Source organism: Manduca sexta, chromosome 14, assembly GCF_014839805.1.
Source record: "Manduca sexta isolate Smith_Timp_Sample1 chromosome 14, JHU_Msex_v1.0, whole genome shotgun sequence".
In the NCBI taxonomy this organism is placed as follows: Eukaryota; Metazoa; Arthropoda; class Insecta; order Lepidoptera; family Sphingidae; genus Manduca; species Manduca sexta.
The window spans coordinates 14,145,880-14,156,645 of NC_051128.1; positions in this window are offsets into that span (position 1 = coordinate 14,145,880).

Genomic DNA, 10,766 nt, shown 5'->3' on the forward strand with positions numbered 1-10,766 from the left:
TTTTCGAAAGTCAATAATCATAACAGTTGTGTAATATTTTATAAGTCTGTTATGACTGGCAATCGCCTCTCCTCTCGGCTTGGGTATTCGAATCAATAACCTACCTTTAGTACACTGCGTGTTGGAAGATAGTATTGTTAATAACTTCTTATGCTATGTACCACGGTATGAAACAAACATGTAAGGTTTTTAAATGATGTTTGAGAATCATAAGCCGATTAATTTAGAAGTCTCATAGTATAATTTATGTCAAATAAATGTGTATATCGCTAATTACTGTCTTTCTAATGCGAGATATTATTTATTAATTTATAATAGAGGCGAGGTTGCCCCAAACGGGGTCTGCTCACCATCATATTGAATACCGGGTGGAAACGATTAAGAATTACGGGTCTTCTTTATTCAGGGTAGTTTTTATTATGTGCAAGGAGTATTCATGTGTTGAATTGCAACCTCCGTACATTGTGGAGTTTGCTTTTAAGCCATTAAACAAGGCATTCCATATTCAAACTGCCAAGTTTGAATATGGAATGCCTATGTAAAAGAATATGGCGGGAGTATTAGAACGGCAATGGAGTAAATACTCGTATTGAGAAATACACTATGATAATGTTATGATGGAAGTACATAGACTGGAGTCCCGAACACGCTTGTCTGATATTATTTTGTACTTGAATCGAAGTGATGATTGTTATTAAATAGTTAATCCAGTGAATATTCTGTTTTATTGCTTTCATTAGCAATGGAAAGAGCATACGCTATGGAAAGATGGCATAAACCCACCTATGATTGTGATGTTCGTCCCGACATGTATATATATTTGCCCTANAAATGTTCACCACCCAATTTTTGTTATTCTAGTGCCTCGAATATGCTAACATCAAAATATTTGTAATCATTCAATAACAATGAAAGTACTTTCTTTCATTTCATTCCACAAAATAAAGTGGAGCGGCAATAAAAATGTAGATGCACATTCGACTCTCCACTCTATTGGTTTTGGTAAAAATATGCATCGACCGTCGCAAACATACAATAAAAATATTATGTTTTATTCAACAGAGCATGCTCGGAAACAATATAGCAGACCTGCGGGTTTATTGGATGTATGTATAAAATGAAATATGTTAATTGGATCATGGATGTTTCCCGTTCGGTTCCCGTTTTTGTTCGAGTTTTATTTACTACCGTATCTACTACAAACTGTAATTGGACTATAGTTAAATGGATATTTTATGCGAATCTACCCACACATTTGCATTTAACGAAATGAAGATTTTTCAGTAGAAGTTGTGAAAAAAAATAAAATGATATAAGTACCTATACTATCAAGCTAAATTGAGTGCTTCTTTTAATTGCTTTTTGATTGGCAAGAGTTCCAATCCATATCAATATCCCAAAGCTATCAGAAAATTTTCGCATATCCAACGAGGATTTCGATAATATTTCACTGAAATTAAATTTTCATCGTCAAAGTAATAACCAGCAGAAGGTTTCTGGCAGCCGCGATAACGCCCAAAAATAACAAATAAGCAACAATCCTTTCCAAGCGCAATCAAATTCACAATTAGAAATGTAAATGTAACTAATCCATTCATACGGCAAAGCTATTCCGTTAATTTACATAAATCACTAATTCGGCAAACGGTACGAGCCGGTGCAAATACAAGTATATTCTTCGTATAAACATTCAGTCGTGGATTCAAAGGAGCATCGTGCCAACATAACGGATCTAATGTCTTTTTAATAGCAAGCGAACACAATCAATTCTGCAGTGCAAACTTAAATGCCAACTTCCCCGAAAAACGGGTATCGGGTGACATTTATTCAAAAGAAATAACATAAATGCGAAACAAATTGGCGCGAAATGAACATGACGAAATAACAATGCAGTTCTAAACGCAATGGAGTCTTTTGTATCGATGGGCAATAACCCACTGAACAATGCGAACATGTGTCTTGTTACGGACAAAAAATGATTTTTTATGTTTAACAGTGCCAAATGCCAATGAAGATACCAAACATGTGGTCTATTTTGTATGTACAAAAAATATAGAGCGCTGAACCAGCAAATATCCCAGTATATTTTAAAACAAAAAATTGTACTAAAAATTTACTGAAACCTAAATAATTTATAGCACGCTATATCTGTCTTTTAAAACGTACATTTCTGTCAAACAACTAGGCCGACATTCGTACTTGAAACGTTTTCATTATTCGTTGCATGTATCACACCTCTTCAAACAATTCCAAAAGTGCATTGTCATAGTCACGTCGGAACAGAACGCCATTACCGATACTCGAAACGAAAAAGTAAGAGTCCGATGTCACGCCCATGCAGTCCCGGTTTCTCACGCGATCCCGTGCTCCGGGCAAATATTGTAACGTGAACCTTAATCGCCTACTTTCTTACAACATCATACAATGCTCATCAACTATGGAGAGTGTTAAGTTAATGTTAAAAAAATACAAAGGTGGCCAGCAATGTATGCACGTTGTGGTAAGTATGCTCTCTATGGCTTCGCTGACCGCAGATACCTTACAGCCTAATCTACTGTGTATATAAAGGCTATCTGTTTGTAAGTTAGTGCCGCTTCACGGAATTTGTTCCAATGAAGGTTGGCTGTGTTAGATTTGCATCATGTGTTAGGAAAAAGTGGTTTGCATTATCCTTTGTGAAATGCAATTTCGAAACAGTGCTTGCATGATGCGTTTGAGGAAGTCGATTATAGTTTTCTTTTTAAATATCACAGTTGATATAGAGATTATAGAAACTACTTATTTTTAACGTTTCAAACATTATCTTTCCAAATAGTTCTTAGCATACAGATTTTTTACCACGCTTTGTTTTCTCAGACAAATACGCGGCACGCAAGCACCACGCACAACCCTAAACTCCCAACAAGAGTACAAACAGCCTCGAGCTTCGTCACGTTTGTATGTAATTTTAAAATTTTTCCCATCCCGTGGGAACTTACCCTCAGGCGACGTGATAATTACCTAGTTTGCCCAAACCTCTGGACAAACCCTCGCGCGGGCCCAGCGAAAATAAACGCGGTAATGATACAGCCAGCCCTGGATTGACCCAATGATGATGAGTTATTGGAATAATGGGGATGTTTGGGTAATGATATGTCTGATGGTAATGATTTATTCATCTGAAGTTCATAGTTATTGTAGGTTTTTGTATTATAAATAAACGATTTGATTACAGGTTGTGTCGAAATAAATGTTATTAAATAGACCCTGCCATCATTTAATAAAAGAAACTTACGCAAGCGGCCAAAAATAGGGTTCTCTCACTTCTCAAATTTCGACCGTTCTGATTGTTCGCAATACAATAAACGAATGGCAAATAGACGTCTCGAAATTATACAATCATAATAGAATATTTCCGATTCTTAGAAATATGAAAGACTAAAATGTAATAGTAATTTTGTTTAAAAAATTGTAGAATTGACTGTTAACATATCAATCGAAAGTACAAATATTTTGAAAATCACTTCTAAATTTATAAAAAGTGGAACGAAAACTACACTTAATAATTATCACATTAAGATCAGTCATCAGAAATCAGGAAGCAAAAGCGACAGTTGTGGTCGAAATTGGTGGAGTTTCCTGCACAGTGCACCGATGCGCGACCGGAGCACGTAGCCTCAATCTCGTTGTTAAACAAATATTTGATCTATAGTACCAGCTCAGCGTTTTTCTTGTAGACATTCCCTTTACGGCCGATAATGACATTGGCTTTTATAATTATACGGAGGCGTGTGAAGTAATTCTGGACAAATACTACACTTTTTTATGGATTTTTGAATGATTTATGAACTGGTCTTGTGTCGCAGCGGGTTGCAGGTAGATGGGACGTTGCGGGCTTATTCGAGGCGTTGTTTTGACACGATTGAACTTTCGCTAAATAAACTAAGGGTTTAGTTTCACACCTGTATAAGGTAGCGTTACTTAATATGACTCTTTCGGATAAATATCTACACTTAAATTGTTATAATGCTACTTACCATTTTTATCATTACCATTACTTATTGCTATTAGGATGATGAAGAGGATGCCAAGAAACCAAGAATTCTAACCAAAATCAGATCAAAGATCATAAAGTTACATCTAATTAGGTCCACACTTAGTTCCATGGGTCAACGCGACCCTTTTGGATCGGGACCCGTAGACCCATGCAAGGGTCCGACTTGAAGGGTTCTTATCAATACTTTCAAGTTTGGACACAGTCTGTATTTGCCCTTCGATCCGTCAAAGGTTGATAAGGATGGTATCGTTTTTCAGTGTAAAAGCATATCTTGTTGATAAAGTAAAGGTGGTTAAATATTTATGCGGATGTGGTCAAACAGAACCTTATATGCATGCTTGTGATATATATATACATAGAGTTATTGATAGTGAATAATAGTTATATAAAATAATGGTTGAATGCCTGTTACAAAGCTGTTATCGAGAGTATGTAATAATTTTATTCATATAAAATAAAGGATGGATGATTTTAAATAATCAGTAAAAGGAGGAAAAGGCAAGTAGTAAAGAGAATAGAAAACTTCATATGGGCATGCTTGTATACATAATACAAAGGTATATAAAGGTATCCTAATGAATAATTATATTTAAAAGTATATGCCGTATTTGCCCAGGTTAAGAACTTCCAAGGTTTATCGACGTCTATCGGCATAATATAGATTTTATATTGATCTTATTGTTAGTTATAATTATTTTATCGAGTAAAAAAAACCGAAATCATTCTCAGCATCAAAATGCAATCTTCCATGTCACTAACGTCTTCTTATACTAACGACTTAGCATAGGAAACTAAGTAGAAAAACCAATACAAATGCCATCTCGAATTTTATACATACATACCAAGCCAGGGCACGAGAACACTTTAAGAAAATCGCCGGGAGCCAGATAACAAAAATGGAAAATAATTGGCCGGCGCACCTGAGCCGCGCGTAAAAAATAGCTCAACCCCTGAGAGGCTCTGCCAAATTTGTCATAAGTTTCAAACGTTAGCGACGTTCCTGATTAATTTTGCTGAGACTGCGTGATGGAAATTAAATTCTGGATTGCAAATGTGATTTTCATAGCCGTATTTAGCGTTGAACTCGCTGTTAATATCGACGATAAATTATATTGGATTTAGGAGACGAGACGTTTTGCTTTGCGTGTATTGCTTTGTGCAAGCGGTTTTGGTTTGGATATTACAGACAGTATTTACTTGGAATTGTGAGTTAATATCTAGTGTACGGATGAATATCGCAATGCAGTATTTCATGATTCGAACGTCTGAATTGGATTGGTATTTTTTGCTAATGTCACGGTTAGATATTTTTTTTACCTTTTGTATACGTTAAAATGTATAAATATAAATAACAGGTGTATATCCTAGAGTAAAAACAGTGATAGAGACAGTATATTATAGCCTAACCAAGAAAAAGAAGCCTCGTCGTTTTGTGGTAAAATATTCAACTAATTTCTTGTCCTGACAAAATAAACTTTAAAATAGAAAAGCAAACGTCGCGCCCCAAAGTAGTTTCTGTATTTTTCTGGTCAAACTATACAGCCCGAAGTAGACTAAAGGTATTTCATGAATGGCATATCGTAAGAAAATAATCAAAACTGAGGATAAGAAGTTTGTGATAACAAAAAAGGTTGACATGCGAATCTAAAGAAAATCAGTAGAGCTTGACAGCGATCGCTGCGGGGGGCAGAATACTAGCTGGTATTATTGAGAACATTTTTTAATATTCCAAATAGTTATGAAGTAATATGGCGCCTTGTTCCAGGAAGGATAAGCAGAAAGCACGTAAAGCCGTCGGTCCTGTGACGATATCTTTCCGGTCATGTCGGATTGTCGTCTCATCGGCCTATGAGACTGCGCCTGCATATTGCGCACACAGTTATGCAATATAACATCACCTGCGTACCTGGGTAATCTTTGATAAGTTTGACCGCCATAAGAAAAATTTTGGCAGCATTTTAAATTTCTTTATTTTTATTTAATTAGCTCTTGATATAGAAGTGGGCTAGCTTATCGCCATTAAATAAATTATAATCTTAGTGACTCGGTTATATATTTGGAATCCAAAATTACTCACACTCTTAATTTTTTTGCTTATAAGCGAATACACAGTGTACAGGCAGGGAACGCAGCCATTACTGTATTACTAAAGATTATGACATTGATGATAAAAAGGAAAACTTTTCCGATTATCCGAACCCCAACACTTTTTTTTATTATTATCCCCAACACTTTTTTTTATTATATCCGCTATAATATTCTTTGATTTCATTCCTAAATAGGCAAGCATCGTCTTAGAATGAGTTGTAGGGTTCCGCCGGCACTCTCTGGATACGGAAACCTTATAACAAGATATTCCATAATAAAAATTAATAGCATATTATGAATTCAAAAAACATTATTGATTTTCAATTGTCGACCTTGTTTAAATTACGATAGGACTATGTCAATGTAGACGGGAGTAAATAATGTGTAGATAATTGTATATTTACAATACATTTCCGGTTAGATGTATAGTTTATCGATACGATGCTCTACTTTTACATTCTTGGTACCGCAATAGATGTTATCTTATAAAATTACATGGCAAATGTTTATTTGTTTGGTCAAATGATTTTTCTTGGAATCTGGCAGCTCCTGTTGTGCAACGAGTGTACGGTTGACGATAGAACTAGAGGCTTCAAGATCGACGGCAATTGTTTTTTTTTTAAATCCTAATTTAAGGCACATTGGTAGGGTCACTTTGCCTTGCACGTATAAAAAAGCCATCCTTTTTTTAAGTCGATTAAAAAAGGTAAACTACGTGAATAATAATAAAAAAAATACTTTTAGTTACCAGTGCAAAAGTTACCAGTGCAGCCAACCAATATCACTTTGCCAGCCACGGGATTCGAACCTTTGACCTTAGAGCATTGTACATGACAATGATTCTAAAGGGTTCCTTTTAAAGTACGAAACCCTATAAAAGAATTACGCTAATTGGCTTGCAAATCTCGGTGGAATCAATGTACAAACATAAAAATATACACACGCACTTCAAAACAAATCGAACTACACTCTAAAACAATTTGAATTTAAAATCATTCGATTTCACAGTTCGCCCAAAAAAGTGCTATGTCATCATAAATCAAAAAAAAAAATACTTAACCATTTTTTTCAGATTAAGATGTTTTACCAATATCCGGTATCCCATGATAAATTCCTTCATCCTTGTTAAGGATGCATTTGTTTGTTTAGGATGGGGCGCGTCATTCTTAAAGAGACATCGTCTGTCGACTAGCTATAAAAACTGCGGTAGACCAATAGCAATAACACTTATGGGACCATTCATAAAGTGTGTTTTGAGGTGATCCATTACAATATGGGAAGGGAAGATGGAGTAATATGGAGAAACAAGGTCGTACCGCGGCGGCTTATAAAAAATGGGGCAATTTTATTTCTGGTTATATTATGGAGTAGGTTATATAAATATTTCGGAATATTTGACATGCATATTATGCTTGAACATAAAATTGGCATACTTCAACGCAAGGATCAAACTCACGTTAGTTAGCTAATAACCCGTTGGAACAACTCCTGTTAGGTTTGGACGAGCGAATTTATTTGTTATAAAATTGCTTTATTGATCTCTGTAGCATGTATGGAAGAACAACTGACTCCGCGCTTAGAAAGAGAAGTTAAATAACAACACGTAGTGTAAATAACTACAAACTAAGCAAAACTGGTGATAATAATTGGCTGGCTCACAACTATAAGGTACTATGATATATTTGCTGATGTAGGATATATTTTATATCCACCCGGTTACCAACCTCCATACACAAGGTGTTAAAACCCGCCATACTGGCCCACGAAAGTGTATCGCGTACCGGATCAGCCTGTGTATATATCCGATTCTAACTGACCAGCATAATTGTGTCAACTATCGAGGAATAATCATCTCTCGTCAGTCGAAATTCTATTGAACCCCACTCCACTCATTATCAACTGCAGCGGGGTCACTTTGCCATTCCCATTATAAAAAAAAGTTTTACACCAATTAAATTATATTTATTACTGATTCTAAGTTTTTGCAGTAAACATTTACAATAATCCAAAAAGATAATAAAATGGAGAACAATGAATTACCATCCTTTCCTATTTTTTCCAACATTAAAATTATAAATAGTATTTGTCCAACATAAATAAATTTAACATAGGCATTTGTAATAGAGAGCCAGCGAATTGTTACCTCATATTTTAACATACGTGCTAAATTTAGATGAATCCAGATGAGGTTGAAAGTCACGTACGTTATATAAATACCGAAAATTATATTTCAATCATGTATTGTCGGTTTAACAATAGAATGACAATGTTCTTAGGCTGTAAAACATAACATTTTGAATACGAAACACGTTGGTAACTCTTCAAAACCATTGTTCAAAACGAACATGAAATTCATCTTTGAATGGATCTTAGCAGCGCCATCTATTCATATTCTTTTTAAAACAAAGATTTCAAAGATTATATAGGGCGGACATTGGGAAGATTGTCATACAAAAATTTTGCGCTAATGCGTTGGTTAATCAATCTACCGTGAAATAGCAAAACACCTATGTAAAAAACTTTATAATTGTTCCACATCGTGATTTGCACGTTTATAATGCGCATATTAGCATATTTTCTGTGAGTCTATTATCTTTTGTATTAATATCTAAAGACGCTCTGAAACCTTGTCACATGAACATTTCAAATAAGAAAACGACTTATTACTTTAGAGCACTTCGGTCCTGATGTCCTCTTTATAACTAACTACACTCTTTAATTTCTTTGACTTAAAATAACACGGAACAATTTCTTCATAATCATAACTCACACAAAATGGCGGCAAAAATACGTAGTCTTTTAGCATTACCGACATAACAAATGAGTCAATAGGTATGCAATTAATGTTCCGTGCAAAGCATACTGCTATTATCTTAATCAGCGGCTAAGCGTTAAAAATATATTTTTTCACATAATGCACGTAAATACAACTTTAAACTGAGATTAATAATGCACAAGCCTGAATGGCAAGGTTGATAGTAACACATTAGTTTATCGCCTTTCGCACGCTCTGTTCATAGTTAATAAAGAATGCTATCGTTTACTAGGACATTGTTATTTCACATGCCTCAATTATTGTCCGCATTTATGTACGTTTTAAACTCGTATATATATCTTATTGTTAAAATGACGCCTTTATCTCCGAAAGGTAAGGCAGAGACTCTACTAATGCTACTTATTGTCCAGCTTATATCATCCCGTGGTGTAATAGGAAATAAATAATACCACTATACAGTGCCTTCCTTCTGGGCTCTGGACTCCTTTACTACGAATAGGGTCTAGCCTTAGTCCAAATAGCAATAGATTAGTTGGATATGGAACGGATTGCTGAAATATGGAATAAAGGTCATGGTTTCCTAACCTTTGGCAAAGGCCTCTAAAATTTCAAAATTACGTATGTTTGTTCCTTGTTCAATACCTGGTAATTTTTCGTAAGAATTTTGAAGTTATGTGATGTATTCCAATCCGCATCAGTGTGCTAAGTGAACCAGTGAACAGTGTGGATTATGGACAGTCATCAGTGAACTAAGACCTAATGCATACATAGACAGGTTCGTGCCCTGCAGTAAGACAATGAAACACCCAGTCCTGATATTATTTTTAGATACTGAAAACCCAGAATACAGCCGGCACCACACGGATATAAAATAACCTTCGTTGTTAAGCCATCATGTCTCTAAATATCCGCATCGCTAATAAACATTAGTTTGCCAAATCCGCAGTCGCCGAGCAGTCGGCACACAATTAAAGCATTCGTCGAGTCGTGTGTGCATCGTTTTGCATACGGCAGACAATGTGTATCTACGCTTTGTTATTGTTAAACGACACCGTACTGCTGTCTGGCTGAGAAACTCGGATTATACGATGCGCCTACGTTATTGTTTTAACTAGATCGGGATGTTTGGACCTCATTGATTTGAGTATTTATAGTTTGTTGCGAGCTTGGGTCTCATAGAAGATTTGGTAATACATCATCAATGAATATAAAATAAAATGGAACTTATTTCAAGTTAGACATTTTCAATCATTGACGTATATATTCTATAGACACGAAAGTCCATATAAACTATTTTTTCAACATCTGAACTAAAATGGCAAACAAAACGTCACTGTTATAACCTATTTATTGACTTGAACAACAAATAATTTTACTTATTTAACTAATATTTTTAATTTACATCCAGGTTTGCACTTAGACTCGCATTTTTATATTATTAGCGCCACTCCGTACACATCCACAAGCATTAATATTGACACCATACTAAAATTAGTTTGAACGGATAACAGTTCAATTCAGTTGAATACAGTGAATGTTCGGAACGCCAAATCTATTACGTAGTACATATATATATATCGATGTTGTCAATCATAATATTTTAATGACATAAATATAGTCATTGCTTAAATTCACAGATAAAATAAACAGATAAATACTATATTGTAGACTACTAGTACTAGTCGCCGAAAAAGAAATCTGAAATAGATATATAAAATTATCCACATAGGTAATTTCCGATCTGAACTTCATTATATTTGGAAACAACTACGGCGCGCGACAGCCGACTTGCTTGAGCGCATCGGAAATTAGAAGTCGCGCCAGTTGCGTCGTGCCCTGCGTGCTACAACCTCCCTCGATAGCGTA